This window comes from Pteronotus mesoamericanus, unplaced genomic scaffold, assembly GCF_021234165.1.
Source record: "Pteronotus mesoamericanus isolate MK-2021 breed Mesoamerican mustached bat unplaced genomic scaffold, CSHL_Meso_final contig_50, whole genome shotgun sequence".
Classification (NCBI taxonomy): domain Eukaryota; kingdom Metazoa; phylum Chordata; class Mammalia; order Chiroptera; family Mormoopidae; genus Pteronotus; species Pteronotus mesoamericanus.
The window spans coordinates 27,330,114-27,340,237 of NW_026555186.1; the positions used below are offsets into that span (position 1 = coordinate 27,330,114).

At 44.0% G+C, this 10,124-nt stretch overlaps 1 pseudogene; it reads right to left on the bottom strand.

The window, feature by feature from the left end:
- Nucleotides 1–2,101: 2,101 nt before the first annotated feature.
- LOC129074494 (60S ribosomal protein L34-like) lies at nucleotides 2,102–2,447 on the bottom strand (annotated as a pseudogene).
- Between the last annotated feature and the right edge of the window lie 7,677 nt (nucleotides 2,448–10,124).

The window sequence follows — 10,124 nt, forward strand, 5'->3', positions numbered from 1 at the left end:
CTGCCCCATTTAAAACACCTGTCCCCAGGAACCAGTGGGTATTTTATACCTTCTATTTTTTTTTTTTAATTTATTTATTTTTTAGAGAGAGGGGAAGGAAGAAAGAGAGAGAAATATTGATGTGTGAGAGAAATATCAATTGCCCCCGCCCCGCCCCTGGCTAGCCCCCAACTGGGAACCTGGCCTGACCGGCAACCCAGGTATGTGCCATGATCAGGGATTTAACGTGGTGACTGAGTTTGCAGGCCGGTGTTTAACCCACTAAGCTGTACCAGCCGGGGCTATACTTTCTATTTCCACTCTTGATATCAATAATGCTTAAACCACTGCTCTTAAACTTAATGTGCATACAAATTACTTGGAGATTTTATTAAAGAACAGATTCTGATTCAGAAGGTCTAGGGTTGGAACAGAGCCTCCAAATTTCTAACACATGCCCAGGCGATGCCCATTCAAACTGAGCTGTAGGCCACATCTGAGCAGTGAGGCCTTATAAGATAATGGTATTATCAAAGCCACTGGTAACCACAGAATCACAAAAACAGTGCCAGGAGTTAGAAGAACAGCTCTTTAATCTCCTGGACAATGGCTCCTTGGAGATAAGGTGGGCTCTCCTTCCTTATGAAGAGGATTGACAGGTAACAAATATATTGCATAGAATGTAAGATAGTGATGGACTCTGTACAGAGATCAGGGAAGGCTTTCAGGAGCAAGTGATTTCCGAGCTGGGTGTGTGAAGCGTCGGGGGGTAGAGCGGCGAAGAGGCCAGAGGTGAGTCCCTGCACAGGCAGCGTGGCCCATGCTTAAAGGTTAACTGGAGAGATGTAATCGAACGTATATTTTAGAGAGGGCACTGTGACTGCTGAGTAAGGAATCAGCTTGTGAGCGGGTAGACCAGGACCAGGGAGGTATCTGTGAGTCCAACGGAGAGATGGTGAGGTCCTGGGCCAAGCAGAGAGCAGAGAAGCAGGATCCCACAGGCTGTGGTGCCGGTGCCCTTGACTGGGACAGCTGTGGGGGGGCGGGGGGGGCGGGAATGAGCTAGCGGTGCACGCACTGAGGCCGGGCAGCGTTAATGTCCCAGAGATGGATGCCAGTGACCTGCAACTGGAGTCTGAGGACCTGGAGGGTGCACTTGATTGCACATGTGCAAGGGGGGGAGGAGGGTCACCGTGGGGGGGAGGGGAGTGGCGAGTGGTCCCAGGGAGGGTGGAGGTGTGGTGGCACCAGGAAAGCCACACTGTGCCTTTGGCTCTGGGCGCCCTTTCCAATCAGCAGCAGCACCAAATACCTGTTAATCTAAAGATATGAAACTGCACGGTTCTGTATGCCAAGCACTAATAAGGGCTGTGATAAGAACATCAAGTTTTTAAGAATGTTCTAACCAACACCCAGATAAGCATAGAGATATAACGCTTAAAGTGTTGTAATTTTATAAACTTTGAATAGCGTTCTAGGCTATAGACCATTGATCTCTCAGAATCTGTAATCTGCATTTATTACTGTGTTGCAAAGCCAGTTAAAACTAGTCAGCAATCAATCTTTATGCTAATTCACACACTTAGGCACTACACTATTATTAAATGCAAATAACTTGAAGTGAGGGGAAAAATCAGTTTATTGTTTTTAAAGGGGCCAAATCCACTTTCCAAAGCAAATGATTACTCCTGCTGCTTTATGTGTCATTTTCTAGAACTTAAACATAATTTTTTTCATGGATGTACATATTTTACTGGTGTTTAGTTTTAAGCTATAATTTCAATAACTACTAGAGATACATGTTATATTTCTGGAGAATTTGTTTTGATTATTAATAAGGAAAATATATCTTCAGGACTGCATACATACCCTGAAATAAGAAAGAAAAGCAATGTTTTCTGTCTTCTTGACTTGTGTGGGATAAGAAAGATTCAAGCAATTTGATCAGATTCACTGAACTCTGATGTGTACATTTTGTCTCTTCTGGTCAAATGAAACTTCTACTGACATTTATGCACAGCTAAGGTGGTCTTTTATGGAAGTTTTCTTTCTTTTTTCTTATTTTTTTTTTTTACAGAACAAGCTTTTTAGTTGTTTGTATTACTCAAAAAAACTTCATATTTTAAAATTTGGCTTTCTGGCTCTGTGCTTGTGCCTTCATTACTTTGAGAGCGACTTCCCGCTCCGCAACGAGGAAAGCGCCTTGGACGCAGGCACCGAGCAGGGGTCCCCGCCGGCCCGCGGGCCTGTTCCTTCGGTTTAGACAACCTCCTTAGACCTTTGGGTCTCACAGCACAGACTCCACGGAGTCGGCCCGGGCACACTCCACATGCAGCTTCTGGTGCTTTCCCAGCCTTCTTGGCAGGAAGGTGAACGGCCCGGTGACCAGGAGCTCAGGGCAGCCTCCTTTCGTTGGAGGCTGTATTTCGGGACAGCCTCTGACGGCTCGTCAGACGCTGGAACTTCATGAATGCCTGAGGACACCGTCCCCCGGAAGTTTTTGTTTTAACTATTCCTTAAATTTATTCCACATATATTGAGTACACATGAGTATGAAAATTGGTCATTAAAAGAAAAGCGATCAGGTAAAATAATGACTGCCATTTGCATTATTTCTACATGCACAGTGTCATTTAATTCTCAAAACTCTGTGTAGGAATTGTTTGAAAATTACCTCCATTTACAGATAAGACTATTGGAACTGAGAAAGATCAGGTGACCTACCTGAGACAGCGTGGCTGTTGATAGCAAATCTGAGACTCCAGCTGAGGTTACCTGGTAGATGATGACAATGCATAAATATTCTGTGGTAAAACAGAGGGTTTTTTGTGTAACTGTTCAAAGAGAAAAAAAATGTTGAGTTGACTAGAAAAAGTTAGTAAATAGCTGGTTCATTAATCACTTCATGGACACTGCAAATAGAAATGAAACCTGAATAAAGCTGGGCCACCTTGGGGCTGGTCCGGACAGAGTATTGATTGTATCCAAAAGAATCATGAACCCAACTCCAAAAAAAAGCCTTGCAATTTAATGTAGGAAGTCTCTGAGAGAAGCAGCAAAGGGGGAACCAGATTGCATGACACACAGTGGAAATCCTGAAGTCTTTTTTCCCCAAGGCTCCTTCTCCTCAGCAGCTGCCCCCGCTAACGCCACCCTTCCCTGGAAGACGTCCCTCAGTGCTCCTCTCGACCCCCACGTGCCCCTTTGCTGGCCGCCCCACCTCTAGTGCTTCCGGAGCTCACATCTTTCCACGTCCTTCCTCACAGGAGCCAGTTTAGCTTCCGGGCTCCCTCCAAGACTTTTCCACAGTTACCCCTGGTCAACACAACAATGGGACCACAAGGCCACACAGAACTCAAGCTGAGAGCCGGGGGCGGGTGGGGGGGGGGTTGCATGAACTTTTGTTCTTCTTGCCGCATAAACTTAACAGTTCACATCGTCCAATGGCTTCCGTCTCCTTTCCACAGCCGGCCCCCTTGGTCATCACCACCCACCCTCCAGCCTGAGGTCCTCAGCACTTATTCGCACTCCTGCCTAGAACGCTTTCCCATAGATCCCCACACAGCCAGGTCCCTCCTTTTATTCAGATCTCAGGGCTAGTCAGGCTGCCATCCCTGAGCTCCTAATCTAAGATAACAGCTTCTCTCCCCATCCCTTTACCTGCTCTATTTTTCTTCAGCACACTTATCACCACCTCACACTGTTTTTGATTGTTTAGTGTGTACATCTCCTAGTAGGAAGCAAGCTGCATGAGAAGGGAATTTAGTTTTGCTCTCTGCTGAATCCTGAGCATCTAGAATGTTGCAGGGTACATGGTAAATGTTCAATAAATCTTTGTTAAATGGATGGGTAACAATTATTTGTCAAAATCGTAGTGGTAGGTTAATAAATCTTTCAAGTAATAAAGAATGTATTTTCCTTTTGAAACTTGACACTATTTGTGTAGTTACGTGTTTTCTTTTTAAAATTATTTATTTATTTTTTTAGAGAGAGGAAAGGAAGGAGAAAGAAAGGGAAAGCAACACTGATGTGAGAGAAACATCAATTGACTGCCTTCTGTACACCCCCAGACCAGGGATTGAACTCACAACCCAGGCATGTGCCTTGACTGGGAATCAAATCTGCAAACTCTTGGTTTGCAGGATGATACCCAACCCACTGAGCCACATCTGCCAGGGAAGTCACATGTTTTCTAATGAATCTCTGTGCCAATAAGCTCCTGTGGCTGCTCTTGTTACTGACTCCGCGCCTCATGTGCCGTGTGGTATCTTCCACCCCCAGCCTACGTCTCCATCCATTGCATGTAAAGTCCAGCTTACCCTGTCCCATCCCCAACTCCCGCTGCTTGGTCTCTTTGAACCCCCTAGAGTTTTTCTCCCCCAAATCTCTATTTGGATATTTATAGATTCTGGCCACTTACTTTCTGGGAGGTCATTTATGTCCAGAAATGCCAACTGTCTGAGCCTCCAGGGCACTGGTGTCCTGAAGCACAGAAGGCTCCAAGGCCCTGGTCTGGCCAGCAGCTCTGACGTCAGTGAGCTGTGGGCAATGGCAGCGCTGGGGGCTTTGGTATATGTTCCTCCCAGTATCATGAGGGTGTTTTTGGTGAACAAGAAAATGGGCCCCAAAGTCACTGTGTTTAAATGCCAGCACCCACACACAAACTGCTGCCTCCAGGGCATCCGTTATGCCTCTCCCATTTCATTCTTTCCTGGAGGCAGCACCAACAATACCAATAAGGAGCAAGAAGCAAAGCATCCTGTGCGGCAGAGAATTTGGCCTCGCCTGAAGAGAGGCCCGGCCCTTGCCCCTCCTCTGAAAGGTAATCTGTATCATTCCGGGGAGAAGTGTCTTTGTTTAGGGCACAGCCCAGACACCATGGATCTTAGGGTAAGACTAGCCACAACCCAGAGTTTCAGGGTGGGAGCCTGCTGTCCCAGAAAGTCGCTTAGGTTGAGGGCTTTGGCTGGAGGCTGAGACCAACTTGTGGGAAAGCGATCCATCAATCGTGCCTACTTGATAGGGCCCCAATAAAACCCCAGACACCGAGGCTCAGGTGAGCTTCACTGGTTGCATTCGGCAGGTCCTGTCACGCATCTGCATCGGGGTAGTAACACGTCCCAAGGAAGACAGCAGCTTTGTTTTTGGAACCCTCCCAGGCTCTGCTCTATGTGTCTCTTCCTTTGGCTGATTTTACTCTGTATCTTTGTCCTTCATGTACCATACCTGTGAGTGTATTATAGCTTTCAATGCATTCTGTCAGTCCTTTCTTCTAGTGGATTATCAAAACTAAAGGTGGTTTTGGGAACCCCCTCACACACACTTGCAGTTGGTGTCAGAAATGGGGACGGTCTTGGGGACAGCGCCTTCAAGCCTCGCAGCTTGGCTACTTCTGGGTGCATTCGCAAACCAGAAGGAGGCCGGGGCTTCTGCTCTGAAGTGTTTCAAGTCAGCGTAACGTGCATCCTTCTTTTTCCATTTAACTTTAACTTTAAAAAAAAACAACATACTTATTCACTTAATTTTTAATTATAATCGACATTTATTAATTTCAGGTGTACAACATAGTGATTTGACATTTATATACCGTATGAAGTGGTCACCCTGGTAAGTCTTGTACCCATCTGACACCACACATAGTTACTACAATATTATTGATTATATTCCCTATGCTTTATATTACTGTTTTTATAATTGTAATCTTAATCCCTTCACCTTTTTCTATGCATCCCTCCCCCCACAAGCATTAGTTTTCTGAATCTTGTTTCTGTTTTGTTTGTTCTTTAAGATTCCACATGTAAGAAATTATGTGGTATTTGTCTTTCTCTGTCTGACTTATTTCACTTAGCATAATACCTTCTGGGTCTATGTTGTTTCAAACGCCAAGATCTCTTTCTTTTTTATGGTCAAATAATACTCCATTATATATACGTACCACTTCTTCTTTATCCATTTGTCTTAATGGACACTTAGGTTGCTTCCATACATATCTTGGCTATTGTAAATAGTGTTGCAATGAACATAGGGGTGCACATATCTTTTCAAATTAATGTTTTGGATTTCTTCAAATAAATACCGGACGTGGGATTGGAGGATCATAGAGTAGCTCTATTTGTAAATTTTTGAGGAACCTCCATGGCCGCACCAATTTATAATCCCACCAACAGGGCATGTGGGTTCCCTTTTCTCCATATCTTTGCCAACACTTGTTTTTCATTGATTTACTGGTGATGGCCATTCTGACAGGTGTAAAGTGATATCTCATTGTGGTTTTAATTTGCATTTCTGTGACAATTAGTGTCATTAAGCTTATTTTTATATATCTGTTGGACATGTGTATGTCCTCTTTGGAGAAATGTCTATTCATGTCCTCTGCCTATTTTTTAATCATTTTTTTTAGTGTTACATTGTATGGTAATATTTCATTATATCATATTTAAAAGCTTCCATAGACGAAAGGTACTTTTAGAACAGGAGGAAAACATGTCTTTGGTACTTACATAATACTTGTGCAAATCCCAGGATACTTTAAAAATACTGAATTTTAAAAGATTTCCCAGCACACTATTGATTTTTTCAAGGTAACTCAGTCACTGGCCTAAGACTTCAAAAAGTTCATAACAAAACTTGGGACAGAACATGCAATGCCTGATTTCTCAGCCAACCCAACCAACCATAGCCAGGGCCAGGAACACATCAACCCTGAAACACACTGGAAAGCCATGATCCCAGAAGGGAGCAGGTGAAGTGGCTGAGCCAGGGGGGGACAAGGGGAACTTGTCTGCTCCAGGAAAATTGCAGGAATGGTAAAGGGGGCCCCAGGCAATTCTGAACTCAAAGGGATCACAAGGTGAGATATGAGGTCTTGGCCAGCAGGAGTTAAGAAAGCACAAAGAGGAAGGTAAGGATGAGGAAAGACACAGAGGCACTTAGAAACCATGAACTCAGAGAGAAAGTGGGCTCAGGGGTTCTGGAGTGGAGGCGTGGGCCCCGAGAGCTGTGGACTAAGCCAGCTCCCTCCTGCTCTGGGGAAAACCAAGGACTGTGCTAAATTCTTTCCCTCTGATCTGTTCAGTCAGCCAATACTTGACACTAGAGGCCTTTAGCCAAAAACCAACATTGCCTTATTGTCATCTGAGCATGACCGTTCTTCCTCAACCCAGGAAATTGCATTTTAATGAGAATAAATGAAATCTAAACCTAAAAGCCTCATAAATTTCTGGAACTTAGTACCATACCTCTGAAGTCAAAGAAGGCTCTTATCCTAGAAATGTTCTTTTTTCCCCCTCGGGGGCGGGAGGAATGACCAGTCATTTTCTGTGCGTAACTGATGGAATGGAGAAGGTGAGGAGCCCAAAGGCAGAGAGGGGAAGCGCAGTGAGCCAGAAGCAAAGGGAGAGGAGAGACTCTGGCCTTCAACAAGGAAAGCAGGGTCACTCGGGAAGGAAGCAAGGGGAAAGGGCGCTTGTGGTACAGAGGCCTCCTCCTCACTGGGCCCACACATTATGCCCAACAGCCATTAAGACCCGGACTTTACCCCAACAGTGTGCGCAGCCCCAAGGCATGAATTGTGATCAGTCTAAGGCAGTCATAGAACCCTGTTCCTTTTATCAAGCAGTGGATTTCCCAGGCCCCCTCTTAGCTAGGGTTGCTGTGCGACTCAGTTGGTGCCAATGAAATGCAGAAGGAAGTCTGCTAAGAGGTTTTTGGGAAATGTTTTAACATTTCCTAAAATGTTAAAAGAGACTAATATGGCCGATGCCACGTCTTTCCCTCTCCTTCCTGCCTCCAACACAGACCTCGATGCTGAGCTGCAGCAACCACCTTTCAGCTATGAGGGACAAGACCTGAGAGTCACAGAGACACCAGCTCTGATGTTATTAGGCCACTGAACTGAGCTAGCAGCTGCCACCTCCAGGCTTCTGGGGAGGTGAGAAAAATTAGAACTTGTTTGCTTAAGCTACCTAAGTTGTGTCTGCTCCTCCTAGCAGCCACTGAATGCAACCTTAATACAAAAGTCTTTTTCCAAGAAAATGTCTTTCGGTCTTGGATTATTGCTTATATACCTGGTAAAATCATATTTTAGATTATCACTGAAAAAACCCCTCAGAAGAACCTTTTTAATTGTCTTAGAGCTCGTGGATCCTATCAAAGAGGGGTCTTGATCCTCCAGGCTGCACAAACTCCGGTTTGGGAACTAAACAGGGCCAGAGGCGCAATTACAGTGGGGGTAGGAAAGGCTCTTAAGACACTGACAGGGAGAAAAGGGTCACCTCAAGAAAGCAAGGCCATGGGAAACGGAAAGGCAGCGGGGGCAACTAACGTCCCTCTAGCAGAGAGAAAATGGGGGCGAGAAATTTGCTTTTGCTCAGCCTCCACGCTTCAGGCCAGGCAGCAGCAGACGCAGCCACTGACAGCCGCGCTTATTGGTGTTAAAGGAGTGGGCGGTCCCCTCTCTGGCTCTCAGCGTGACAAGCCCAGAGCTTTCGCAGAGGCCAATTGCTCTTGTAATAAGTGCTCACTAGATTCCCGTGTGTTCTGGAAGCTGAAACTGAAGTCCAGTCCTTAACCCCAAGAGTTACCCTCTGAATGGGAATGAGAACGGGGCGGGGGCAGGGGGGGAATCAACAGGGATGCGGAGAATGGAAGAGTAAAGCCTGAAAAGGAGCAGGAGCTAAACAACCATCTGAGGACCCAGGTCTTCCTCTACCTTAAGAAGTCTTTTCCATTTGAGTTCTGAACAGTATGACAAATTTTGAAACTGACTTCTAGTTAAAGGAAATTCAGCACATAGAGATCCATGAGTGGATCAAAAAACTGTGGTACATTTACACAATGGAATGCCATGCAGCAGGAAGAAAGAAGGAGCTCCTGCCCTTCACAACAGCACGGATGGAACTGGAGGGTATCATGCTCAGTGAAATAAGCCAGGTGGTGAAAGACCGATACCATGTGATAGACAAATGCCTATAAGTGAGATCACTTATTTCACTCACCTAATCAATGAAACAAACAAATGAGCAAAATAGAGCCAGAGACGTGGAAATAACAAACAAACTGACAGTGACCAGAAGTGAGGAGGGAGGGAGATAAAGGGGAAAGAAGGGGAAGAGTCAAGTCAAAGGACATGTATAAAGGACCCAGGGACAAGGACAGGGAGGCGGGGAGGACTGAACGTGGGAGGCTGGGGGTGGGTAGGGCAGGGGAGAGTGACAGGGGGAAAACGGGGTCACCTGTAATTGAACAACAATAAAAATAAATAAATAATAAATCATTTTTGCGCGCGCGCGTGCACACGCACAGACACAGAAACCCAAACCTACAAAACAAATTGAAAGATCATTCACATTATGGATGAAGAGTTCATTTTACATGCTGCAGGGTTTTTCATAAAATGAGCTTTCTTAGTTCCTTTACCCCAAGATTTGAACTCTGCGGAATTCTTCAGCAGCCTGCCCACGTGTAGTCATGACACCTTGCATGCATGCGAAGCACTTCATACATTACAAAATATGTCCACACATATTTGCCCTCATGACACCTCTACTTAATCCTCATGACAATGCCATGATCATGAGAGGAACAGATATTTCTTTAATAATCACATATTTTTGTTCAAAGAAGAAATATTTTTTTATAAAAAGTTTTACTTTTTTTTAAAATTAGTATATGGTTATAATTGAATGTGTTAAAGAAAATAATCCTTTAAAAATAAGCTGTGCATTAGATGAAAAAGTTTTAATTAATCATTTGCATTTGAATTTACTTCCATTTAGCAGTGAAATATATATCATGATCTGTATGTCAAAGAAAGGCGCATAGTGTGAAAATCTTTTTTTTTGTTTTTTTATATGTATTTTTTTATATGTATTTACTGCAGAAAACTGGAAATTATAGAAAAGTAGAAATAAAAGGAAAACATCCTCCATACCCTCCAAAAAACACCATGATTTTAAGCTTTTTTTTAAAAATAATTTTTAAATTGAAATACAATTGACACATAGCATTATTTTAATTTCAGGTGTACAATATAATGATTCAATACTTATATATATTACAAAATGATTGCCACCATAAGTCTAATTAGCATTCATCACCATTCATAGTTACAATTTTTTTCTTGTGTTGAAAACTTTTAAGATCTA